The following is a 21,378-nucleotide window of genomic DNA, read 5'->3' as shown; positions in this document are numbered from 1 at the left end:
TTTCTTCACCTCACGTTACCGAACGTAAATTAAAAAGATTTGAAATCCCGGCATTATTTTATGCACTGTCTCTGTTTCTCTCGCTATTCAAGAATTTTGTTTTTAACGCAGGTAATGGAAAACGTAAAAATCATTAAAATTCTGAAACTTGATTTAAATTTCATTTTATTTTAATAAAACTACCACATGTGTGCGTGTGCGTTATTCATAAATGTTTAAAAAAAAAATTTGTAACTTTTAAGATAAATCGTAGTTTAAAAGTATACAGATATTATTACAAGTAACAGCTAAAGACGTTCTTTATGGCTTGGGACGAAAGTCATTACTTCAAATTAGGTTATGGTAGTGTAAATTGTAGCCAGCTATAAGATATCACAAAGGGTTGCTCTATTAAATAAATTCGTGTAAAACCAAAATCTAGTCCCTTTATTCCCTTATTACTGACATGTATATGACACTTAATTCTAATATGTGTATGTGCATATATGTATGTGACTGTATTTTCCAGTTTTTCTTTGATTTGCGCATCAACATCAACGCCCAAAAGCGGAGATAACTAGTGTTAAAGCCTTCATGATCTAAAATCAACTGAGATTGAGCGACTACGTTTTCAGGATGCTGGGCTTCATATTGTTGAAGTAGATTTTCTATGCCTAACTTAGAAAAAGGATATCACAGCCATTCTGGCCAAAAAGACAGTACGGAAGGTTCCTAAAGGCCAAAAGGACAGTACAGAGGGATAATACAGATCAACTTATGAGCGTTGCATGCCGAAGAACACAGACGCTTCGAGAAGAGTCCTGGACAAGAAAGCACAGACTTTTGAAGAGAGCCGACCTCGAGTAAAAGAGACACAGACGAAAGGTCTGTGTAAATCCACTATAGTAACTTTCACTCATGAGGTGTTTACCGCGACGAAACCCAATCGTTATAGTGAGATCCCTATGGGTGAGGATTGCTTCCATGCATTGACACAGGTACTTTAATTTCACTTGTGCTTTTTACCTGCAATTCCCTTCCATGCGACAACCACAAGTTAAAATCGACACCGTACGTACGGAATTTCACACGCACACACAGACACACACACACACACACATATATATATATATATATCATAATTTAGTAATTTAAATTTTATGATTTGAAACGGTTAAATTTCAAATCTAGAATTTTTATTATATGAAAAACAAAGAATGCATTTTAATAAGTATATTTCCTTAACCCATGAGTTTTCGAAGTTTATTCATTTCCTCAGAGGAAAAATATTAGCAAATGTTATAAATGAGTGGCACCTCATTTGCTAAAGATGATAAACATAGAAAATTATAATTAATTTTTTTAAAGTCTTTAAATCATAGAATAAGGGAAATTAGATATTGGTGCAGAACGAAAAGGATATTGGACTTCAGATCCAAAATTGTATGGTAAATCCTGAAGTGAGAGGTTTTGGTAGCAGGGGGTGGGTAAAAATACAATGAGCATTGTAATTCTTCCAAGGAACAAGTTAACAATCCGATATAGATATGATTCCTTGTTTTCTCCTTTGGTTAGAAAAGATATAAGGCAAATATTTGATTATATCAATCCGGTGAAGATGTTTTATTTTTAAAAAAATGTATTTTATTGTTGTTTTTCAATACATAAGTTTCATAATCCACTCCAAGTGTAAAATCAATTTGGGAATAAAAACCCAATTATCTGGATACAGAGAAAACAAAATGAAATAAAATAAAATAAAATAATTTCTTATCAAAGCCAAGCAAAATAGTCATTAAAAAATTAGATACAGTTTTAGTGACTAAAATTACACACACACACACACACGCATATACATATATATATATATACATATGTGTGTGTGTGTGTGTGTGTGGATGTGGATCATCATATAATGATTAGATCACTCTGACAGACGTTAAAAAGCATTAAAAATTGTATATATTGTTTTAACAAAAAAGACATAAAAGAATTGATTTATAGCAGCAAAAAGTGTATTTCATCGTTTGTTACAATTGTTTCAAGACCATTCGGAAAAATTCAAACCCTATATCGTTCGAAAATTTTCACAAGAACAGCCTATCAGACGTTTTGGAAAAACACTTTTACAATGAACAACATGGAATCCATTCCCTTTTAAAGAAAGCTATAAGAAAATATTTTTCCTGCATCTCTTCTTTCCAGGGTTTTTTTAAGATGCATATTACCCTTCAATAACACTATAATGTTCGGGAAAGCACTTAAATTATCAGAAAAAGAAAAAAAATAGCTAGAAAAATCTTAATCAAATATAACAATGAGCTGCGGACAAAAAGGACTAGAGAGCGTCATTTTGACATCACAATGGGTGTCCTGAATTTTGTGTAGTTACTGACTTGGTAGGCTTGTACTTACTAAAAGTGATAAACAGAAAACTACCGGATTTTAATGGGGGGGAATATATAGAGATAATGCATTATCTGTAGTTAATTCCAGCGATAGAGTTACTGAAAAAACTAGGAAAAAAAATTCAGAACTGTTTTTAATGAAATCGGATTAGATATAACAATAGACAGCAATCACAAAAACGTAAACGTTCTAGACATTACTATGACACATATGAACCGTATCACAAGCCTAACCAAAAACAATTCTACATTGATTATCAATCGAATCATCCGAAGTGTATGAAGAATACACTCATCCCCAATATTTCTAAAAGAATACCTGAGCTATTAAAGAACGAGAGCCTTTTTGCAAGAAACAAAGATTATTACAATGAAGCTCTTCTCAGATCAGGATCGCATGGGAAAATAGAATACATGAGGGGTGCAAATAGTAGGAATAGTGGCAATGAGAACAAGGAAGAAACAGAAGAAGAATAATGGATGCAATAAGAAAGATCAAAAGAATAAAAACAGGGAGAATAATAATAGTAGTGGTCCCCCCTCGCCAATCTTTCACGAAAAACACTCGTCTAGCTGAATCCACTGTGAAAAATTTCCCCCACTCTATATCTGTGCCTAAATCAAAACGCGGAATCCATGAACAAAGCTTCTTTCTTAGAACTGCACGCCTGCGGAACTCTGTTCCATCTGTCTGCTTCCCACCGGACTACAACTTGGATGTCTTCAAGTCCAATGTTAACAAATTCCTAATAAACTGCCCCCTTAAGTAAACACTTCATCAAATCTCCACACTAATGTAATGTACTTGCAATAACCCTTACCCCTGAGTGGCTTCCGGGCCTTGATAAGTGGTGATCACTGTGTAAAAAAAACAGAAACAGGTAATAATTAGGTTGATACTAGGAATAAGAGAAACAGCTGCAAGAAACAGGTTTGGCGAGAATATCTAAAACAATATCCCTAAGGAATTTTACAGAATAATTGAAAAAAGATTTCCCACCTGAGAATAAATTAAGCAAAATAATTAATAAGAACTCAGTAAAACTCTCTTTCACCAGCTCTGCCAACTTAGCCAACACTATAATAAGCTCTAATAACAGAAAAATAAGCAAAATAAGGAATAATAATAAGTCAGTATCAGAAGAACGGATTTTAGAGAGAAATTGTAATTGCAAGAAACCTAGCAATTGTCCGTTGGTTGGATATCTCAGAGATAGTTTACAAATCTGAGATTTAGGCTGATAATAATAAGAATGTATATCTTGGAGCCACAGAGTGCGTCTTTAAGGAAAGATTCAGAAACCATGTTGTAAGCTTAAAAATGAACCGAGGAATAGAAACTAATAAGGAATGTGATAATGATAGAAGGCGCGATGGAACAAGAATTAACATTAGAAATAAAAAGAGGTACACAACTGCATTAGGTGATTGGGTTAGGGAACTTCTTAAAAACAAAAAAGATTTTGAATTGAAATGGTCAATAGTAGATAAGGGTAGAAAGTATAAACCTGGTAAATTAAAAAGATGCAATCTGTTTCCTAAAAGCTTACTACATAGTGAATTCTAAAGAAGAAATATTAAATAAAAGGCTTGATTCTATACAGGGGTGTCTTCATAGGAATAGATTTTTGCTATCACTTCTAAAGCGTAGCTGAAAAAAGGTTCTTAATTGAAAGGCCAGAGTTATAATGGAGTTAAATAGTTAGAAATGGAGTAAAATAGATGTAAAAAATTATTAAAATTCAGTAAACAAATCTGAAATCTAAAATTCAACACTAGAAACACATTATTAGACATATAGACAATGGATAAATAGATAAGAATTTTAGATCAATAAAACAGCTTAATAAATATTAGCAATATAATTTCAAAACTAGAAACACAATTATAGAAATAAGGATAGCGCGAAATAGTAAATACTGATTTTAGACCAATAAAACAGTTCAAACAAGATTAGCAATATAAATTCAACGCTAGAAAAATAATATTAGTAATAAAGAATAGAGACTAATAGATACTGTTTTTAGATCAGTAAAACTTGGAAAATTCTAGGTTATTAAATAATATTTTTGTTTTGAACTCTTAAATTAAAAATAAAAACAATGGTGATCTCCACTTTCATTGGGATAAAACGTAGTGGAGCTAAATAATATATTTTTAAATAGAACAATTGTTAGTAAAATGTTTATTATTAGATAAGTATTTAAGAACTTTAATCCTGAATCGATATTATTGACATGAGAGAAAAAATGAAAGCCATCTGTAACCTCAGAAAAGTATGTCTTTGTGGCAAACTTGATTTAAGACTTTGGAAATAAATCGTATTTCCGGTAGAGGTGCATTACCAACTTAAAATTTGAACAGCTTAGCCTAGAATTAAAGGGTGATGATTGGCTAATTAATAAATTATAACAACATATTAGAAATTTATCAACTACGAATTCGACAAAAGTATTAAAATGTCTAACGTAGAGAGCTACGTCCCTTTCAACGTCAAAACTAACAGATAACCGTAAATAGATTAGAACGAAAAAAAAAATGTTTTTTAAATAAATCTAAAATTGTAAAGGAAAAATGAGATTGCATTGAATAAAGAGTAACATTGTCCCTATTCTTCTAAGGGAATAAATTTAAACAATAAACGCTTTTTGAAATTACACAAATAATTATGCCGATATATTTGTAAATAGACAAAACAAATTCTAGATACGAAACTAACATAGAATCAAAACAATATGACTGAAACATAGTTGATTTGTCTAGAATAGAAAAAATAAATAAAATTAAAAAAAGAAGTAAAGAAATTTAATCTAATAAATTAGTGAATAATATATAAAAAATATATTAAGTGAACATAGGTAATTGGTGGCAATGTTAAATGCAAGGAATTCGATTATTTTTTTAAATAGATATACGAAAAACGGTAATTATAAAAACCTTTTAAAAAACTGGAAAGAAGAGATGTAGGTAAAACATTTTCTCATAGTTTTCTTTAAAGAGGAAATAGATTCCATATTTTTCATTGTAAAAAGGTTTTTTCGAAAACGTTTGATAGTAGGCTGTTCTTGTGAAAAATTTCGAACGATATTGGGTTTGAATTTGTCCGAATGGTTAGGAATCAATTGTAACGAACGATGAAATACACTATTTATTGCTATAAATCCATTCTTTGATGCCTTGATTTTGTTAAAACCATACATGAATACTCAATTACAAGATATGGTAATTTTGAAGCTTACAATTTAAATCATCTTATTATGACTTAGAATTTATTGGTATATGAACGGTTACCAATTTATAAATTATATAAACTCAATAAAATTCGAAATATTATGAATAATATATATATACATATATATACATATATATGCATATATATATATATATATATATATTGAGATTATTAATGGAAGACTACATTTATTAAGATTAATGATTAAAGATCTAAAAGGAAAAAGTGAGGCGAACTAACCGGTTCCGCTCTCATTATTCGAGAGCTGCATCGAGGAATGATATATATATACTATTATATAACTTGAACTTTGTGTGTGTTTGAGAGAGGGAGTTCCCTATGGACTCAGAAACAATTGATTTGATTGGAAGTGTTCTAACGTAGGTTTTCTAGTTAAAGTATGCAGATAAGTATCGAAAATCGATAAAAAAATAATCCAATTAATGAAGTCGTCCACTTTTGTAAAAGTAAAAACTTTTTTACAACCTAACCTCACAAGTGCATTTTATTTTTATTACCACACAAGTAGAAAGGCCCGGTGCACAAAATCAACAGTAGCTTTTCATAAGACATAAGCGCATTCGAAATGACGGTTTCGTTTAAGAGCTCAATTGAACTATGATACATGACCTTTGTACATTTATTTTTTATTCAAGTGATTATGTAAAAATAATTTCATAAAATAAACAGACGTGTATTTATAAGACATGGGCGCGTTCGAAATTAATGTTTCTGTTTAGAACACAATTGAACTATGACATTTGACTTTTGCAGGTATTGTACACTCGTGAAGGCAATGCTGAAAATTGAGAAATAAAATATGACATTTCAGATAGGTACATTATATATATTTTTAGGCTCACTAATAACTTAAGCGGTGAAAATGCATTTAACAGGTCAACCAATATCTATGAAACAGCCCTAAAAATAGTGGATACAAAAATATTGATATCGAATATAAGCAACAAAACACCAATAACTATAATAAAATTAAAAAACGAAGAAAAAGAACTATAATTTGGTATACGGCCCCATACACTCAAATGTTAAAAACAAAACTTAGCAAGGAATTTTTAGATCTTATTGAAAAACACTTTCCCGCAACCAACCCCTTACACAAAATGTTCGATAAAAATAACTTAAAGTTATCCTACAGCTGTTGCGAAAATTTAGAGATGATAATTAAAGCACATAATAACAAAATATTAAATGAAAACAATGTAAACAACAACAAAATTAACAATAAAAAGTAGACAAATGACACAAATAAAACTAACACTAGCAGAAAAAAAAAATTAATAATAATAATAATAATAATAATAATAATAATAATAATAAACCAACGCCGGACAAGAACAACCATACTAGAAAAAATATACTAATAAGGAACAAGATAAATGCAACTGTAGAATCTGCACACTTTGCCCTCTTCAAAATAAATGTATAAAGCGTAGTTTACCAGGCCATACTATTTGCGAAAGAAAACCCGAATAAATATTACGTAGGTATGACATCCTTAGATGTCAAAACTCGATATTAGACCACAAAAGTACATTTAAAAATAAAAAACACCGTATGAAAACAACGCTAGCAAATAAATACTGGGAACTTAAGGAAAGCGGACATTCGCCGGTAGTCGAATGGAAAATAATAAGACAAGCTACCACGTGTAGGGACCTAGACGACTCATGTAGATTATGCCTTCATGAAAACTTTGCTATCCTGTACTTTAAAGAACCTCAACATCTATTAAACTATAGAAGAGAAATAGCGAGCAACTGTGTTCACAAGATAAAATTTACTCTAGGATAGCGATACAAAATAGTTTTAAAACTAACAAAAACAATAGAAAATAAACAAATAAATAAATTAAATAAACATGAATATACATAAACGATCACACATATATGTATGTATATATATGTATGTATATGTGCATATATGTATGTACGTATATATATTTATATATAAACTAACATTAAAAAAACATAACTTAGATTTAAAGCAGGTCAAGAAACTAGATATCTAGGCTAAATAGAGCACACAATAAAGAGCAGGTCAAACAGAGGTCAAATATGCCTTTTTCCGATAAGTGCATCTTCATTGGCTGATGAGAAGGGCGTGGTAGATACTAGAAAGCTGATTGGCTAACTAAGATCTCGATAGAAGGTGCGTATATAAAACGACAGACAACCACAAAATTCGCGCATAAGCCTGAAGAGCCCTAGAGTGGATGAAACGCGGAATATAGCTTAATCGTTATATATATTTTATAACTTACTATATATATATATATATATATATATATATATATATATATATATATATATATATACGAGCAAACAATTAATAAAACATGTTAAAAACACTTTGAAATTAGTTAAAAACATATTTGATCTGAAAAAGAAACACTAGATAAGTGGATAGTCCTTAATCTGCGGAGTTTCGAAGAAATACTCTCCTTCTCATCAGAGGGTAGGAATTAGCAAAATGCGAGATCGGATTTTGCATGCAAAAGTATTTGATGAAACAACAAGTAAGTCAAAGATCTTACGTGATAACAAAACAAAATTGAAGCAGAGGGAATATGGTGAAGAAAAAAGGTGATTACACATGAATGGATAGTCTGGTGGAAGATAAATAATCCAGTGACGGTAAAATCCAAATATATAACTTCAATAAAGTTAATTGAATTTCCATTTGCACGAGTAAAATCCAAGAAAATCCCGTAATTGGAAGAAGATGGTCCATAATAATCCAAAGGCAGAAATCTATGGAATGATTCACAAAAATATGTACAAGGAAAAAAGGAAAAAAATCCAATAATATTAATAAAAGAAAAATAAGATATGCTTTTCGCTCTACTGCCGAGACATAAATATAAATAAGAAAGATCAGGAAAGAAAAAGAGGATGAAAAATGGTGATAGAGTTAAATATAAAATAGAGAAATTAATGTCAAAATGACCCAGACAGGAAATGTTAAAGGCGCGAAAAAATAATTATACTATTTATAATTAAATACTAAATCGGTAACTTTGGCAGAGTCAGAATTACCATTAAAATGTCAAAATTATCAGGGGTATCCTTTCTAGTCCAAAGCTTATTGTTAAATTGTATAAGGGACTTTCTCGCTAGGCGAATTAAGATAAGAGCCTTATTTAAAGGGATCGGAGAAATTGATTGATAATAATTTTGGATGTCAAATGTTATGAAATTTAGGAGGTGTTTATTTTTAAGGGAGACAAACCAATTAATTACGGAATCTGAATTCAGCCAAAGAGTGAAATTTATTTTTTCTTTAATAGAAGGGATGATTCTATCTAAGATATTGTTGCTTACAGCTCCTAAGTCAGAATTAGATGGGCAGATCAATCTGATGAAGGGGTTGTCATAGAAATTAGGTTTATGATCTTTGAGGGTCAATCTAGGAGTACTCGGAGAAATTATTTCAGTGAAGTTATAAGTATTCATAGAAGTCAGTAAAAGTTTAGCTTCAGAATTAATGGAATCTAAAGTCTAAGGAGGGACTTTTTTATAAGATTTATTAAGTTCTTTATACAAAAGTATTTTATATGTAGGATAGTCAAGTTTATAATATTTTTTGTCTTATCAGCAGGGACGAATATATGTTTATTCTTTTTAACTTTTTCTGGAAAATTATTTATTTTTCGAGTAACTAGATTATAATGGTGCTTTTGTTTCTTAAATTGAATTTTTTTGACAAAATTTAATATCGAATTCTCAAACTCCTCGAGGTAAGGGTTGTATTTGGGGTGGGCAGTGGTTTTCAATCCATAAGATTTGGCAGCAATTCTTTCGAATTTCTTTTGTTCTCTATGAGAGTTGAGAGGGAGTTGATTTGTTCAGATTTCTGGGTGAAGTTAGTCTTCAGAGGAAATAAGCGCTTTAAGTTTATTTTTAATACTTAAGTCATGGTGATAAGCCTTCCACCTTATATTTTTTAGGAAAGTGTTCAAAGCGAGAACAAATTTGTGGATATATTCTTGTTTGGTAGTAATAGGGATATTTTTCGCAGACAGAGGAATGTGTTCCTTTTCAAACATATCTGGAGAGAATAAAAAGCTCAACCAAACGGGAGCTTATAATAAAATAAAAATTACAATTAAATTTACCAAAATGATCCAAGATGGTAAAATTAAAGTATATTATAAATATTAAAGAATTATATTTATAAAGTCATCTCAACCAGATGTAAAAGCTCGATAGAATCAAATAGGAGATAGAGCTTATAATACGAGCAAACGGTTAATAAAACATGTTAAAAACACTTTGAAATGAGTTAAAAACATATTTAATCTTAAAAGGAAACACTAGATAAGTGGATAGTCCTTAATCCGCGGAGTTTCGAATAAATACTTTCCTTCTCATCAGAGGGTAGGAATTAGCAAAATGCGGGATCGGATTTTGCATGCAAAAGTATGTGATGAAACAACAAGTAAGTCAAAGATCTTACTTGATAACAATAAAAGTGAAGCATATATATATGTATATATATATATATATATATATATATGTATATACTCTCTTACGGCCCGCAGTACTCGAGCGATCAGGCCTAAACCTGACATGATGACGCTTCCCGACCTATAGATGCTGTACATCATTTTCCAATGACAAGTCAAAGATTAAGATTTGGATTTTCCAAACTCCCGTGTAAAGCGCGAATATCTTATTTAGTTCTAAAATAAGAGATATATTTGTAAATATTAAATATTTATTAAAAGGAACGCACACACACACACACACATATATATATATATATATATATATATATATATATATATATATATATATATATATATATATATTTAAATGAGGGGGTCACCAACAATGTGTATTTTTAACATTATTTTATTAGTCCGCGTTTTGGTTTTTCATTGAAAATTATGTTTAGGTCATTGTAATAATGTTTTAAATCATTTAAAAACATTATTACAATGATCTAAACATACTTTTCAATGAAAAATCAAAACACGGAATAATAAAATAATGTTAAAAATACATATTTTCGGTGACCCCCCCCCACTTATTTAAATATACATCTTTCTCTCGTTGGAATTTCTTAACCCATTATATATATATATATATATATATATATATATATATATATATATATATATATAATATATATATCACCATATTTGTATAAAATATGCTTTGATATTTGTAGCAAACGACCTAAAGATGAAAGCAAGCAGCTCTTAACTAATGACCTTGGACTCGGTATTTATTTTCTCATGTAACTCTATGATTTCTTATATTCGCGTTGCATTTCCACCGAACTTGTGTGCAGCCGTCGTAAGCCCGGTATTCTTGACATCGTTTATTCAATGTTAAGCTGGCATTTTACCGATTTTTTTTAGATCACTTACTGATAAGATTAAGAACTCTTACTACCAATATTGACTTCAAGCATGACATTTATTTATTAATTTTTGTCAATGACCTATATAGTTGAGTTTTTCAAAATATGATAAGGAATGCATTATAATTAAAAAAGTACTGCAATTTCTACAGGCAGATTTGAATTATTGACGACGACACATGCAAACAAGATTATATTCCATGCTGTTATTATTGTAGCTCATTAGTGGTCTTGTAGTTTGGTATTGATTTCTCGTTAATAACAGCAGTGGAATTCTTCGGAATTTGAGTGACAATGGACTTCGAGAAATGTTCACTACTTTCCGTTCCATTGTAATCGATTTTAGCATGATGCCGTTCCTGTTCGATTATTCTAGTTTGTTGCATCTTCGTCGGCCAATTTCTGCGTTATCCACAGGTAGGGACAAAATTTTATTTTATTTTTCAATTAACCAAATAGTTTCAGCTTCGTTAGTTCTGACTTAATATTTTATATGTTTCCATATCGTTGTTTACACAAGTTTCATGTTTTTACCACGCACGAATACCCATTTTTAATCAGTCTCCCATGTTTATATGAATTGGTTCTTATACTTTGATTTTTAAAAGTTTGTAATTATTTTGTAAACTTAATATGTTATATCGTCTCCATTTCTCTCTCAAATTCATTTATATAAATTGCGTTACGTTCTACGATCAGATGTGACACTGAAATGTCCACTTCGCTTGATCTTTTTCGTTCTTTAATGTTGATTATTATTGTATCTGCTTTTCGATGAGATAGTTTAATTTAAATGTTGTACATTATAAGTATGCCTTTCATTTTACAATATCGATTTCGGTTCGTTTTTATTTACCGTTTTTAATGGTGTCAAAAGTGTACCTGTTTATATAACCCCATATGGACAACTGACCTAACGATTTAATGTTTACTTTTAATTTCTGCTTTTTACAAGGTTGCTGATTTTACTTATGACGTCATTTACCATTACTAGTCTTTAGTTATATAATCCAAATTTTCTTTTATGTAGTTGTATTTTTGTATATCGTTGTTTTGTACGGCTGTCAGTAATGAGTATGGTGCAATTGTAAATGTTCGTTTTCCTTACAATTCCCATTGTTTGTTGTTGTTTTTTTTTGCGCAATTAATGTAAGGAAACTTTATTATTATTATTCACTAGGAGTTTTCACACAGATCATCATCAAAGAATTCTCTTTCAGAACAAGCTGTGGTGTTCCCTGAGATCTAGGTGATAACAATTTTCCCCTGATTTCTATTAGTCTACATCTATTTCGATTACATTATCAAATTAATTCGCGTTATCACAATTGCCGTTTACCAGTGATTTGTCGCTAGCAAAGATCATTGGTCTAAACTGGAATTTAGATGGCTAAAAAGCCTCCCCAGAGTCACAGTCCTCTTCGCACTCACCAAGTGGAAATCTGGTTAGTGCTTTCTCTTGTTGGTTTTTTCATCCTTCTTAACTTCTACGACTATTTGATGTGGTGTCAGTTGATGCAAACAGTTTTTTTGCGGGGGGGTAGTCACTTTCAACTATACGTTTTTAGTTTTCTTGATTCCATCTGGTGATTCTTTATGTTTTTGTTTTACTGTTTTAATTCTGTAGCAATTTCTATAAGTCAGGTTATTGTTTGTAGCGCATGTATATTATTCTCAACATTCAAGGTTGTATTTCATATTTTAGTCGTTTGCATTAGTGTTATCCGTTGTATCTTCTCAGACATTCATTTGATTCTAATCTCTCCTAGATTTTTTTTCAAAGTTTTTTTTTTTTCAGTATTCTTACTAGTGCTCCTACTATTATTAGTATTATCTTGACTTTTTAATTTTCAATATCCCTTCTCAGCTCTCTTGCTAGGTTCGACTGCGTGTATTGTTTTACCGTCTTCTTGATATTTACTCTTTTGTTTGCTGGAACGCTAAACTCTACGATCTGGCAAGACTTTTCCTTATTGTTAACTATTATGACATCCGACCTTTTTGGGCTTGCATAGGTGTATCTATTTGCACGTTCATGTTCCACAGGATTTGGTGATTTCCAGTTTAAAGTACTGCTGCTGCCGGTTTGTGTTTATACTATGTGTGAGTGCTAAAATGTTGTTGTCTACATAATTTTCAGTATATTGCTTTTCCTATTTGGACAGGCTACTTCTTACATTCTTGTTGGCTAGTTTGCTGCATTCACGTATTACGTGTCTTTGTTTCGTCTCTTTGTCCACTGAGTCTGTCTTTGTTGTTTTCTTGTGTGATATCGATCATTGCTTGAATATAGTTGGTTCTAATCGCGTTTTCTTGTGCGGCTGTTAAATGTTGTAATGTTCTCTCTGTTTAGATGTTCTTTCCGTAGCCATATTCAAGTGTTTTCGTGAGCACCATATTTTCTCATTCTTATGGATCGTTCGTGTACCTGTTTTTCTTCTATTCTTCTTTTCTCGTCTCATCCCTTATTTGTTTTCTGCTTTTGTTATTTTTTTTTAGTTCCTCTTGCTGCAGCAATTATATTTTTGGTTTTCTGAGTTATAGATTTTTAAAATTTCTTTTTGTGTCATTCACACAATTCTCTGTGCAAGCCATACGTCTTTCTACATCTTTCCTTTTCACGTAGAGTTGGCCACCACCATCCTTTGGATGTAATGCCTTGTGCATTGTTATTAGTGTCCTCGTTTTTTGGTCGAGATGCCTGAGTTTGGTTCAACTTATAAGCGGTTCCGGGTATCTAATACGTGATACTGTTTATAACTTTTTATTACGGTTTTACTATATAGTTTTGTTTCTTGGGGTTTATTCTTCTTTCTATTCCCCTTCTTTTTATTTCTCTTCTTTTTCTTATGAATGTTATTATTGTTACTAACAACAACAATCATATTTGAACAAGATGAGAGGAATATATGAATAAGCGCTTAAAAATATATAATATATGTTTTTTTTATTCCTTAATCATACATTCTTCTCACATGATTAACCTCTAGTGGGCGCTCAAAAAGGTGTTTCCACACAGAGATGTGTTTCCAAGTGTTCAAAAATCTTATCGCTCATTTTACTTTGTACAAACATTGCATTTTTTGTATGTGAGAAGATTCAGTCAGATTGTCTCAATTATTAAGGTGCATAATTTATATTTCCAATTGGGTCCGCGAATTTATTAAAATAAAAGATATTCAAACAAAACTAAACCAATAAAGTCTTCATCATATAGATAAGTTAAATTTATTTTCAACTCTAGAGAAAAATGAGGATAATTTAGTCGACACTATTGAAATTATTTAAGAATTTTCAAAATGTCAAACAGCGTACTTTATACGTTTGCTCGCATTGGAAATTTCTTATCAAAAAACATTTTAAAAACTAAATTTGTCAAAGAAAATAAACAAACCTCTCATTAATCATTAATACAATAATAATTATAAAGTATTAGCTTTTCCCCATATGCATTCATGAATCATTTGTATATACAAAAGTAATATATCTTACAATAAAAGAATAAGATAATACATATATTATAGAAATTGTAACTCATTTATAAAAACATTGAAAACTGGAGATAAAATGTCAATGTTGTGAAAATTGCTATAATGAACAACAACTAATCAGAAGAAATCGGCTTTATAAAACATCCAAATGTTATGGTAACCAACGACCAATTAGATAACAAAAACAGTCTCTCGTGTTCCTTACATATTCTGAGAACTTTTACTGCCAGTACTGAGAGTTTTTAATTCAAAATGTAGCTGAGAAAGTTACCTATAAACTGTAAACATTGCATGAAATTCGGTCGCAAAATGAAGCTTTAAAGCAGTTTTAAATGAGTAAAACTAACACTTAACTATATATTTAAACACTACTTTTTACTGCCAGTACTGAGAGTAAAAACAGATATATATATATATATATATATATATATATATATGTATATATATATGTATATATATATATATATGTGTGTGAATATGTGTGAATAAAAAATCAATACGGAAAATATATGAATGTTTATATCTTTTCTGTATTTATTTCCTGTGTGTTGACGTGTAGGAATGCAAAAAGTCTTTTGAAAAAAACAAGAATGTTTCCTTCAAAAGCACATAATTTTCGACCGATCCTTCGATCTTCCTCAGTGTGAATATATATATATTTATATATATATATGTATATATGTATATATATATATATACATATACATATATATATATATGTGTTTTTAGACAAAATTAAAACTGGCTTCATGTATTACATGTTTACTTGGTTAAGGTATAAATGAAATATAATTCAGTTAATTCACTCTTTTTACACACATTATTTTATTACATTGAAACAAATTAAAACAAAAATGACTTTTCTATATTTATTTTGATTTTATTCGTTTATTTAGTTTTTACACATTTATTTTTTGGAACTAAATTGACCTTGAGAAGACTTTTCATATTATACCAGAAAAGGTGGGTGTTGCAATAATTTTTGTGTGAATGAGAAGTACACACTTCTCATTCTCACAAAAATTTTCTTACAAAAATCGGGTGGTAATATTTATAGATTAGCAGAATAGAAACTGATCAATCAAATAGAAAGACGCTCTGCTATCCACCAATCCGAAACCGATATAACTCCGTAAAACATACCGGATATGTCAGACCTCTACACATACTATTTTATTTTTCACACAAGAAGGAAAATTGTTCTTCAGATTGATTTTATAACGGTAATTTTATTCTTCGTCGTTGTCATGGATTTTACAATTTAAAGCTTCGCTATTTTGATATTGCCATTTTGAATGATATATTTATCTTCTCTTCACTTCTAAAACTAAAATGATTTACAATTTAAAAGACACCAATAAGCAGTTCTACGTATACATTAACATTAGAACAAGTCGCTTTTCTGAAACAAGGCTGATAGCCATTAGTCGCGTGCTCTCGTGTAATGAATGAATACGTGAATTTAGAATTGACATGAAATTCTTAAAGATAAACTAAAATGACCAAAAAATCGGCTGAAATGACTTAAATAAATAAAAAGTAAATTACTTAGAATGACTTTAATAAACTTAAGGATGAATTAGATGACCTTAAGAATGACTTGAATGCTTACAAAATAACTGGAATCCTTCAAAAACAACTTGAATGATCTGGAGAATGGCGAATGGCTTTGAGACTGACTGGTTGTAAAGTGGGTGATCATTTTACATTAAATTAATAAAGAAAAGTGATCTCCCACTTTATATAAGAAAGTTACAAACATAAGTACAGCATGTAGTAAGAACAGATACTACGCTTTGATCTTGGCCAAAAGGCCAAGAAAAGCGGTATTTATTTGCTCCTCCACCGAGCAAATTAGTCACAAGGCCGAATTTTAATGAGAGGGGTGAAAGGGAAATGGGGACCAACTCCCCGGGTAGTAGGGGAGCTGGATAGTGACAATTGGTATGAAGGGTTGCCCCTACATTGACCAAGGTCTTATATGTGGTGGGTCCCCCACATATGCTCTTTGCTTGCAGTATCTACCGGAACAGATACTACACTTTGAAAGCTAAGAAGAGCATCTATTAACAACAGACCTTTGATCTTAACCAAAAAGACCAAGCACAAAAGTGTTACGGACAGACGCACAGACCGATAGACCGACCGACCGACGGACCGACTGAGTGATTTATAGAGTCGCTTGCACGCGACTAAAAACATTTTGTGTTTTTCGAACACAGAAATAAAACATACGCAGTAGCGCTTTCGAATACGTTTAACCAACCAAAAACTTTTAATAATTGTACTACATGTAATTTACTGTAAACTTTACTACTTTTAATATTATTTCTTGAATATAAAACCATAAGTTAAATAAATAATTTGTTTTGCTCATCGAAAACGCAGATACACAATTATTTACGCCACATGCTTACGCACGTCACGAGTTTTCCAAGAGCTTTCCGCCATTCATGTGGATGGAGGTTCTTAACAGCAAAAAACTACCTTTCTTTTCTCTTTAACTTTGCTAAATTGCATACAACTTTAAAACACGATCCTGTATAGCTTCTTGGTATTCGTACATAAATAAACCCTGCATTATTATTATTATTATTGTTATTATTATTATTATTATTATTATTATTATTATTATTATTATTATTATTGTTGTTGTTATTATTATTATTATTATCATATTATTGGTTTTATTAAAATTAGTATTTTTATTAATATAAATATTAATATTAATTAATGTTTTTGGTTGTTTTTTTACATAGGCATCACCACATTATCAAGGCCAAGAGGCCACTCCAGGATAAGGGTTAAAGAGTGTACAGTAGAAATTGGACAATATAGTAATCATTAGTAATGAAAATTTGGTAAATTTGATAACTTATATGGAACGGCTCATCAAGAACTTATTTACGTTAGACTTGAACACAACCATATTGTAGTCGGCCGGAAAGCAGGAAAACGGAAGACAATTCCACAGGGGTGCAGTTCTAAAGAAAGAAGCTTTGTTCATGGAATCTACTTTTAGGTTTAGGCACAGATAAAGAGTGGGGGGAATTATTGATAGTGTTTACAGCTAGACGAGTGTTTCTTGTGAAAGTTTGGCGAGGGGGGGACCATAGATTGAAGCTCAGTCGAACACTTTCCATGAAAATACCGATACATCAGAGACAAACTCGCAACATCTCTTCTGTGAGATAGAGGTTGCAAGGAGGAGAAAAGGACATCTCCTACGAGGCTACGAAGTCTATTTTGAACTCTATCAGGGCAGGACAAGTCCTTTCTAGCAGCTCCTGCCCAATTGTGGCAACAGTATTCCATCCTTGGGCGTATCTGGCTCTTATATAGATAGAGAATAGCATCAGCAGTGAGATATTTACCGGATCGATAGAAAGATCCCACCATTTTTCCAGCGGCCTTGGCAACAGATTTGATGTACGTTTCCATTTAAGATCAGGAGTAATGGTCAAGCCCAGAAGCTTGTCAAAACTTGAGGCCTCCTGAAGACGAGAGCCATTCATTTCAATTGATGCCCGATGCGAATCAGAATGTTGATGATGCAAAGAGAGAAGCTTGGTTTTGGATGCATTAAAAGTAACCAGCCACTCCTTTCCCCATTGTACTACGTGCTCAAGATCAGAGGAGAGAGAATTGGAGAGAACTCGGTCGTTTACTGTTATTATTATTATTGTTGTTGTTGTTATTGTTGTTCTTTTATTAATATCACTATAAATATAACAGATTTACTTTTTTTAAAAGTAGTATTTTGCACGACATTTTTTACATAGGTATCACCATTTATCAAGGCTCGGAGGCAACTCGAGAATGAGGGTTAAGGAGTGTAAAGTAGTCAATTGGACAATACAGTAATCGTTAGTAATGGAAATTCGGTAAATTTGTTAACTTAAGTGGAACGGCTCATCAAGAACTTGTTTACGTTTGACTTGAAGGCAACTGTATTGTAGTCAGCTGCAAAGCAGGAAAACGGAAGACAATTCCACAGGCGTGTAGTTCTAAGAAAAAAGCTTTGTTCATGGAATCTACGTTTATGTTTAGGAACAGATAAAGAGTGGAGTAAATTAGTGTTTTCAGCTAAACGAATGTTTCTCGTGAAAATTTGGCGAGGGGAAACCATAGAATGGAGCTCAGTGGAGCACTTGCCATGAAAATAATGATAAAGCAGAGACAAACTCTTCTGTGAGAAAGAGGGTGCAGGGAATAGAAAAGGACATCTGCTTCGAGGCTACGAATCTATTTTGGACTCTAAGGCAGGATAATCCTTTCTAGCAACTCCTGCCAAGATGTGGATACAGCACTCCATCCTTGGACGTACCTGACTTTTATATAGATAGAGAATTGCATCAGCGGTGAGATATTAACTGGATCGATAGAAGGATCCTATCATTTTTCCAGCCGTATTGGCAACGGATTTGATGTATGTGTTCCATTTCAGATCAGGAGTAAAGGTCAAGCCCAGAAGCTTGCCAAACATGAGGCCTCCCGAAGACGAGAGCCATTCATTTCAATTAATGCCAGATGGGGATCAAAGCGTCGATGATGTAAGGACAAAAGCTTGGTTTTAGATGGATTAAAAGTCACAAGCCACTCCTTTCCCCATTGTACCACGTGCTCAAGATCAGAGGAGAGAGAATTGTTGAGAACTTAGTCGTTTACGGTCTTAGATTTACATCCATAGATTGTAATGTCGTCAGAATAAATGTCTACGAATGATGTAAGGATGTGATTTGGAAGGTCATTAATGTAGAAATGGAAGAGAGTTGGGCCCAGGATTGATCCCTGAGGAACTCCGGCATTAATACTATGAACTTCTGATTTCTGCCCATCAACTACTACTCTTATAACTCTATTAGAGAGAAATGATTTAATAATTGAGAAGACATTTCCAGCTATACTATAGCTGGAGATCTTTTGAAGTAAACCTTTATGCCATACTCTATCAAAGGTTTTTGATATGTCAAGAGCAATTGCACTAGATAGAATGCCTCCGTCGAGAGATTCGCTAATCCTCTGAGATATAACTGTAAGCACAGCTGCTGTAGATCTAGTAGAACGGAAACCATATCGTGTGTTACTAAGTTTATTTTTGCTGAGATGGTTAATTACTTCTGTATTTAACACAGATTCCAACAACTTACTCATAACGCACAGGAGACTTATTGGCCTGTACCCATAGGGAGATGAGCGATCACCTGAATTCTTAAATACAGGGCATTCTGATAAGATTTTCCAGAGTTATGGGAAGCAATTCACCTTAAGACAACGTTTAAACAGTTTTGTAAGTATGGGAGCTGGTTCTGGTGTAAGCTTTTTGAGTACTAGAATTGGCATGCCATGCTTTACTGAAATCAAGGTTTTTGATTAGCTTGGAAACCTCACGTACATATATTTGTATATCACATAGCGTGTTTTCTGATACATGAGGAAATATTGGGGGTTGGCGGCCTTGGTCGCAAAGGGTAGAATTAGCTGCAAAGTTCTTGGCAAAGAGTTTGGCTTTGTCTGATGCTGACGAGATTACCTCATGTCCATTGATGATAGTTGGGATAGAGCACACGCTTCTGTTCGGGATTCTATTTGCTATTTGCCAAAATTGATGGGAAACGGTCTATAAACATTCCGTCAGATCTGATGCTATAGAAGACACATCATTTTTAAACATGAATGCACAGGTAAATCTGAAATAAATGTACGGAAGCTATCCCAGTCGGCCATAGAGTATCGATATACTGTACGATGAAGAGATACGTCTGAGGACTTATTACATTTTATTTTTATTTTATTTTACATACACCGTTTAAATTGAATTCTGTATCGCATTCGTACATGAACTGACCTACATCGTATACTTCTATAACTACTACTGCAGTTATTATTGTTATTATTTAAAATATAAAAAGTTTTAGTAAGTTTTAAATATACTTAAGTAGAAAACGGACTTTTTTTTATACTTATTCGGCATGTTCACCTACTAATTCTATAAAGCATATCATAACACGCTTCATACTTTAATACTATTCAATACCAAAACACAAAAATACGCATTTACAGTTTTATTTATGTTAAAGGTATTTATTTTCACGTAACAATTTGATAAAAGTTACCCTCATACTCGTCGATACTGACACTATACTTAATATTTAGATTTTCTACTTTTTTATGTATATTTTGTGTTTGGTAGCACTAATTCGGTAAATGTCCTGTTAGTACTTTCTATCCTCGAGTATTCCATTCTTCTAGACACTGTCTTCAATATTTAGTCTGGTTCCAACCGATGCTAAAAATATAATTATTATTTACTCACTAGGAGTAGTTACATAGTCTCTTTGAAAACAGCTTCTGGTGAATGACAGCAATACTTTCCACCTTTTTAGATAACCTTCGTCCGCTCGTAAATATATCTTTTCAGCTTCTGACGTTGTCTCTCATGCAGTGTTGTGAATTTTTAAAACCAGTACGCGCCTATTTTGTGGTGGACTGATGCTCTTGAGTTTGACATTTTTAAAGGATAGTATTGAGGGTTTCCTTGCTGATTTCTTTCTCAGTTTCTTTCTTTAGTTTGCTGTGGCTCATTCTTCATATCTTTCAGCGATTCAACATTGCTATTATATCCTGTCGCTCTTTCCATATCTGGTGGCTCCATTAGCGTTTTTTTTTCCTGTCGGATCCGGTTGTTCTGTTCTTGTTTTGCCTCCATTTACACTTTGGGAGAATTATTTTCCTTGTTTTCAAATGTCCTATTTTGCTCGTGTTGTTCAGATTTGTATCGTCTCAATTTCCCTTCTTTTGTTTCTATTTTTTTGCTTCAATTCTTCTTGTATCTTGTTAACCCTCACTGTATGAGTCACGTTTCTACTTTTCTTTTCTC

General features: G+C 31.9%; 1 protein-coding gene and 1 pseudogene across 4 annotated transcripts in view; one reads left to right on the top strand and one right to left on the bottom strand.

The window, feature by feature from the left end:
- The window catches only part of LOC145287971 (QRFP-like peptide receptor), a 578,499-nt gene that overhangs the window by 428,407 nt on the left and 128,714 nt on the right, over positions 1–21,378 (top strand). The gene's annotated exons all lie outside the window — the stretch shown is intronic.
- Positions 16,188–16,326, bottom strand: LOC145288362 (U2 spliceosomal RNA; annotated as a pseudogene).

Source organism: Euprymna scolopes, chromosome 11 (genome assembly GCF_053919585.1).
Source record: "Euprymna scolopes isolate OS-2025 chromosome 11, ASM5391958v1, whole genome shotgun sequence".
NCBI classification, from domain to species: Eukaryota; Metazoa; Mollusca; class Cephalopoda; order Sepiida; family Sepiolidae; genus Euprymna; species Euprymna scolopes.
Note: the sequence above shows the minus strand (reverse complement) of the source record. Positions and strands in the feature narration are given on the sequence as shown.